Raw genomic sequence first — 7240 nt, 5'->3', positions numbered from 1 at the left:
CATTTAATGCCTTGGTAACTGGACCGACGGGACGTTTGTCGCATATGTCACAATCGGGCTCGTCGCTGATGTCATTGCCCATCTAGTTGGGGTTCGAAAGTTCATATAGTTTCTCGCTATTTTCTTTCCGAGAAACGAGGGGACTATCTGTATACGGTCAAAACAGGATTTGCCCTTCGAGATTGGAACATGATGGACCAAGGTTCGTCATTGTAATATCGAGGCATGATGCGGAGTTTGGTTGTCGAGCTCGAGCCTTAGAAACTAATCTAGATTAAGATCGGTCAAGATCGAGCTCAAGGCATCGAGGTCAAACAAATAGAGATCGGCCAAGATCGAGCACGAGACATCGAGGTCAAACAAATAGAGACCGGCCAAGATCGAGCTCAAGCCCCAGAAACCAATCAGGATCGAGATAGGCCAAGATCAAGATCGAGCCAAGAAACAAAAAAGTCGTTATAGCCGTAATTAGGGAGAGAGTCTCGGCAGAAATCACGGCTTGAATCAAGGAAAAGGTAATTATTTAATCTATCATGAGATCCTCACTATATATTTTTAATTATATCCAAATTGAGATCCCCCCACTATATTAAGAGTTGTTATCATTTGTAGAGAGGACACATTCATTATGAGATATACACAACATCAAGAAAATACTATCCTTTTTTTGGCTTTTGATATTTAGTCATATTGCTTCTTCTACCAATTGTTCTTCACTCAATTTGGAGGTGATAAAACTTGAAGGCTTAGGCTAACTAGTTCATTCGATTTGTATTCATTTCTTTTATAACTAATTTCAATATTCATTTACATATCTTTCCCAATTTGTATCAATTTATATCACGTATCCTTAAAACTACGTATAAATTCACATATATCCGTTTTTTGGGTAAACACTTCCTCATCAAGGGATTAACTAATTAGCAGCGTCTGCCAATGAGAAAAAGGGCCAAAATAAATGGTTACCTCAGAGTTTTAGTTTTAATTTACCACTGAAAAAAAAAAAATTACACAATTAGTATAGGTAAACTGTTATGATATAGTATATCAAATGGTAACGTGATAATTTTTTAATTGACCCACTGAAGTAGGCTAAGCTAATACCAATACTACTTTACTTTACTTTACTTTACTATAATATAGAAAAGCCACAGGTTTCGACCTCTGTGCTTAAAAGGAATTAAAATCCAAGCTGAGGGTAGTTCAGTCATTGCATCTATTTACTTTTGTACATGTACAGGTGTTAGAAATTTGGGAGCCACTATCATTACATGGCTTTTATTCTTGCTGCCAACACGTATTTGTACAGATCTCCTCCTCCTTTTTTTACTTCATTTTCTTCTCTTATTATGGACCGGCGTCTCTCTTGCTCTCTCCTCTGTGCTTTCTTAGGTTGCTTAATTTTTAACAAAGGTTCTCTATATTGTTTTCAATTAATCTTTGCTCTTTGTTTTATTTTTGGATTCTGGTGAGTATTTTTCTTTTCTTCCTTTTGTTACTTCATAGTAATAAGTATTTGATGAATGTGTTAATCTTTCTATTTGTTTTTCTGTTCTTTTGAATCATTTTTTGCTGGGGTTGTATCTGATTCTGTCCTTTCCTTCTCTGGTCTCTCTATCTTCCTCTCCAATCCCGAATTATTCTTATTTCAGAATTTGGGGAAATGCCCAAATAAAAAATTACTATTTTCTGTCAATTTATTTGGCATTATCCTTGGCCCTTCTTGTTTTGATTCCTTTATCTTGCTGTCCTTTTTCTTTTAAATTTCTATAATTTTATTGGGGTATTGTTTATTAATATTGAATATATTTATTTTTAGTTATTGAAATTTGACAAGAGTGGGTTGCTCTACTGGTGATCATTCTTCATTCTCAACCAAGAGGTTGTGAGTTTGAGTTAACTCAAGAGCAAGGTGGAGAGTTATTGGAGGGAGGGAGCCGATGGTCTATCGAAAATAGCCTCTCTATCCAAGGGTAGGGGTAAGTTCTGCGTACACACTACCCTCCCCAGACCTTATTAGTAGGATTATACTGGATTGTTGTTGTTGTTGTATATTTATTTTTGGTGTTTGGCAGGCTACTTTTGTTTAGGCATATTTGGCAAAAGCGCACCGGTTCTTGAGCTTGAGCTGTTGCATTTTCTCTCAGGAATGCTTTTGAAATTTGTCAATGTTAGTAGCAAGACACTTTAGGTATTGCTTTGTTTGATCTTCAGGCTTTGAATTGAAATCTGACGATCCCTTACAAAAACTGCCACTATATGATTAATCAAGCTAAGGTACTTATTGTGCATGGAGATTAGGACGAGTTAGTTAGAATTGGTGATTTTGTGAAACATATGTTGTCTAAAAAACTTTATGATTGTTGTGAGCTTCCTTATCGTCCTATTATATCTATCTATACTATATTAAAATCATAAATCCTTAAAAGTTAAATTACTTAAATGTCCCTTTAAATAATATTAAAATCCTAATTTATTTATAAAAAAAATAACGCCTACAAGAGGACGTTTCATGCTTTATTAAGAGATACAACTTACAACCATTTTATGAGGGTAAAAACAAATTGAATAGCTAACTCCAAAAGGTGTTATTGTTGATAATCTGATGGCCGATAGGTACCAATCATTGTCGAAATATGACAATATCCAAAGGCAGATCAAATACGAACATTACCTATTTAACCGAATAAGTTGTATTTGACTCTATCAAGATATCTCTACATGTGCAAAAATATTTTAATATGTATATATACCTTGAAATTGCACTAAAATTGCATTCATTTACCATTGATCCTGAATTTCACATTTACATTACCTCTCTTCAATTTTTTACATTCACACTTTGCTCCACTATATATTATGTTCGTCAACAATCCGTTCGCAATATTGCACGCAAATCAATAGATAACCAAAACTTAATCCGTTTGATACCTTTGAGTTTGCTTTTAGGAATTATAGTTAAAGGTGGTGACTATTTTTCGAATTAGTTTCTTCATCTATGTTGCTATAACCTCATTTTTCTTCTATGTTGGAAAATTTGATTGGCAATGGATGTGGATTACACGTGAATCTACTATATCCAATCCTGCAAATGACCGAAGGTAATTGATCTAATCTAATCAAAACTACCTTCAACTTGATATACTACTTAGTTATCCATTATATTTAATTTTCATTTTGAATTCAGCCACAAAATCAACAAACAATACCTTACTTCTTCAATTAAAATTTTGGTGACAAGTATCAGCTTCTTCTAGAATTCGTAAAGGTACTGCCAATATTCTTTTGTTCCTTTCTAATTTAATTTATTTATTTTAGATTTGGCATATTAAGATGAATGAAGGAGAAGCATTGTTCAATACTGTAGTATTTTGGAATTCTAAAACAGCAATTCGGAACATAATGCTAATCAAGTTGGTGTTGAGTAATCATAGAGAATTAATTTTTTCTTTTGTCAAAATTGATAAGAAAAGTGCAATTCTGTCTTCAACTGAGTTTACTCGACTGATTCATTCACTTGAAATTTGTGTAAAAATTACTAAAACAAAAAATTATATAGGAAGAACTTTAATTGCTCAAAAAAAAAAAAACATGAACTTGACAATGTTGATGCTACCACAGTTGAGGAAGAAGATAAATCAGTTAACCAAAGGAAGAGGATGAAAAGAACCAATGAAGATTAACGTTCACTAAATAAAGATTAGTGGTCTTTCTTTATAGTGGAAGAAATTATGAACTAATTTGAATTTTTAAGTTGTATTTACCGAAAAAATATTATTGTTGTTGTATCAAGCTATATATCAAATTTCGTGTTTTTCTTCGTATAAAAAGCAACTTGTGCTGGCATAATATTCAAAATTAGATTTGTATTCTTGCCTTTTTCATTTTAATCCATAATTATTCTAATATTTCTATTTTATTAATTTTCACATATTATCTATCTCTTATATATGAAGACAATTATTCAATCAAAAAGAAGCATCGCTGTAATCTGTACTATAAGTATAAGTCAATTCGATATTGTTATCTATATAGCTAAATGATTGAGGGTGTGTTGTAAATAAACTTATTTTATTGGTCTGACAATGTTATCTTGTGATATTCTTTAAGATTATCAAAAGTTGTAGTATATGATAGATCGACATAGATCATTTATAAAAATATATACTATATACTTTTACGTATAATTATTTCCTCAAAAATTTATTGTTAATAATATTGATATTATTTTATAAAACTGTATATTACGTGACGAGAAATTAATATTATATTATAAGTGTGAACACTTTAAGTCAAAGTTAAAAGGCTAAAATAGTCATGTAAAGTTGAATGACCATTTTGCCTTTCAACCAAACATTGCTTCAGAAACATTCTTATACAAACATGTAAATCCACATTCTAATAAAAAGAAACATAAAGAAAAAGTTTAATTAATTTTTGAATTCCTCAAGTACATGAAAGTAAAGTCGAACTTACCGTTTACGCAATATTAACAAAAACAATTTGGTTCTCTTCTACTTCCCTAATTAATGTTTATTAATATGCATTAACTTCTTATAATTCAAGACAAAAAACTTTGCCAACTATGTCTTATAATTCAGACAAAAAACTTCGCCAACTATCTTTTTCTCTTCCGATATCAGGGAAGAACTTGATCATCCACCCCCACTTTGCCAATACTATGACTAATCCTTGTGCTTCATTTAGCAAGTTTTATTTTTGGGACTATATGTAAAATATTGTTGAATCTTTGTGGATTATAATTTAAATATTTTGCAATATTATTGATTTAATCAGGTAATTTTGGATATATTAAATTTTTTAAGTGTGAATTTTGACCAAATTTTGCTTCTTTGCAGATACGTCAAATATAGAATACTTCGAAAAAAATATTCTCTGCAGAATAATATGAATCTATCAGTAAATTTTGGGTTGTTGAATTAGAATGTTTACCTTCAATTACTGTAATTCCAAAAATACTGTATCGTCCCATAACTTGACGTTTTTGTAAGCTCTTATTATGATACACGTACATTTATTTACTAGCATATTTTGGGAAAATTTGCCACTGTTAAAATATTTTTAATTAGTTGGTAAAATTTCCTTTAATTGTTTTTCCGCAACATTATGAAGAACTTCCACTTATTTGAATTCATCCATTAATCTTAATCGATACTAATTTTAGGATTATATATAACTCAATATAGTTTTCCTACTGGTTCAAACTTTTACATGAAATACAAAGTCATATAGGCAAATTACAATATGGATCGGAATATCCAAAGGACTTCACATGTAGGGTAGGCTTTCTTCCTCTCTTGACTTAGCTAGGATGAATAATTTATTATTTTAGGAACTTATATTTAATTATTTTATAACTAATATTTAAGTTACTTTTAAAATTTTATATTTTATATTCATTGGTAAGGGTACACGCCAACGCGCGTGGCCTGAGACTAGTATAGTAAAAACAATCCTTATAAAGATGCTGATAATTGCATATAAAAAATTTTCATGTTGAGGTTGCTACATAAACTAGCCTGGGATAAGTTGAGCAGGGAAGAAGCAAAACCTTCTATCCACTTGATATCCCAATCATGCATCTATTTATATTCAATCTTCAAGAGTTGTTTAATTAGTGCATTAGGAAAACCTTGACATTAGTTTATGCAAAAACATTAAAATTGTACAACAGAGAACATTTAAAAGGCGTGGAGCATGCGCATTATATTATGTTCCATAATATAGATTACTTTCATTCATATGGTGTCTTGGCAAAGAATTTGAGAAGTTGTGCAGAACTAAAAGTTTTATCACTGATAGAATTGAAACAAGATAAAACAGCTTGGTAAGTCTCATGTATACTCATTAAAATCCATACTCAGCTCCAGTGTATTCTTTTTCCTCTAAGCTCAATAAATTTTTGTTGTTCTCTTTTATCTTCACAATACTCAACTTGGTAAAATCCCATGCATTCTATTTTTTTCCTCTAAACTTTGATCTGAATTGTTGGACAAGTGATCCTTCAAGAATTGCCTGATGAAAATACAAATTTCTAACTTGAATTTGCTTGTGCAGGGTGTTGTTTTCCTAAAAACATACCAGGTAATACCTAGAGTCTAAGTTCGCTTCGCGCATAAAAGAATGAGTTTGTTTCCTGTTCTTCTCCCACATGTTTTCCCAGTACTGTTGTAAATAAAAATTGAAAAATCTGGTTAGCATCTTAAATGAAATTTCGCATCCTATAATTTGGTGCAGCTGGTGAAATAATGCTAGAATACTAGAGAAGTAGTATGCCGACTGATAAAGTGAAAGCAAATGCATATTAAATAGCCAAAATGTAGTTATATATTTGCTCTACAAAAGACCTTTTGGTTTTTCCAAGAACATAAAAAGGAAGAGATCAACCATGATTAGCCAATTCCTTTAGTTCAATATGCTTGTGTGCTGACTACTCTTGAATTTCTACATGGCTGATACAATTATGGGTGTTTGTCCATAGCTACTCCTTTTTTATATTTTTTCTGACATAGTTTTATTGTATTAGTGAAATAAATCTCATTAGAGTGGAGGGATGTCTCTAATTCAGAGGTATTTATTGCAAGTTATGTAGCTTTGTGGAGTAGTCGTGCGTACTCACATCTCTTTTTACTGGGCAAGCTAAGTTTGAGCCTATAGCTTTTTGCAAGCTACAGCGAAGCACGAACAGGGATCTATGACAAACCATGTTTAGAAAGGTATGTTAAGTACGACCATGTAATTAGTTGTCTTCTTTTATCCCTTTTATCTACTAATTCCATTGTGAAAGAATGAGATTGGCTAGACTAGATTAACAAATAATCCCTACAAATACCAATATTTTTGTCAGAGGCAGGCAAGAAAGGAGCCTAACTACAACATGGTGGCTGGGACCTTCTTCAACCCCAGAATGTAATGAGTCGACATTGACGTTACACCCAACAATGAACATCCTGTTTTATGTATGTAAATAATATCCAGCAAAATCCAACAATAGACATTTTGTGCTTTATGTATGTACATAATATCCATTAGTACAATATCGTCTTTATCCGATTTGATCGTCATACATGTATCAATTTTTTAACATCTATCAATTTTTTTCTGTTCTGCAGGTCATATCAAAACAAATTTGATCAAGAATAGAAGTTACAGCCTATGTTGTTGGGCCCGTGCTCGCACAGGTCATCACCGCCTACTTATAAAAAGAATCTCTACAATA

General features: G+C 31.8%; 1 long non-coding RNA gene across 2 annotated transcripts; it reads left to right on the top strand.

Moving 5' to 3' along the window:
- Positions 1–1289: 1289 nt before the first annotated feature.
- LOC104108987 (uncharacterized) lies at positions 1290–5902 on the top strand. 2 transcript variants are annotated; one of them, XR_011409062.1, is made up of 3 exons: positions 1290–3101; positions 3188–3268; positions 4860–5902. It is a non-coding gene; the product is annotated as an uncharacterized lncRNA (long non-coding RNA). The 2 variants fall into 2 exon arrangements; XR_011409061.1 differs by lacking the exon at positions 4860–5902 and adding an exon at positions 3957–4836.
- Positions 5903–7240: the final 1338 nt, after the last annotated feature.

The sequence above is a fragment of the Nicotiana tomentosiformis genome, chromosome 1, assembly GCF_000390325.3.
Source record: "Nicotiana tomentosiformis chromosome 1, ASM39032v3, whole genome shotgun sequence".
NCBI lineage: Eukaryota > Viridiplantae > Streptophyta > Magnoliopsida > Solanales > Solanaceae > Nicotiana > Nicotiana tomentosiformis.
Note: the sequence above shows the minus strand (reverse complement) of the source record. Positions and strands in the feature narration are given on the sequence as shown.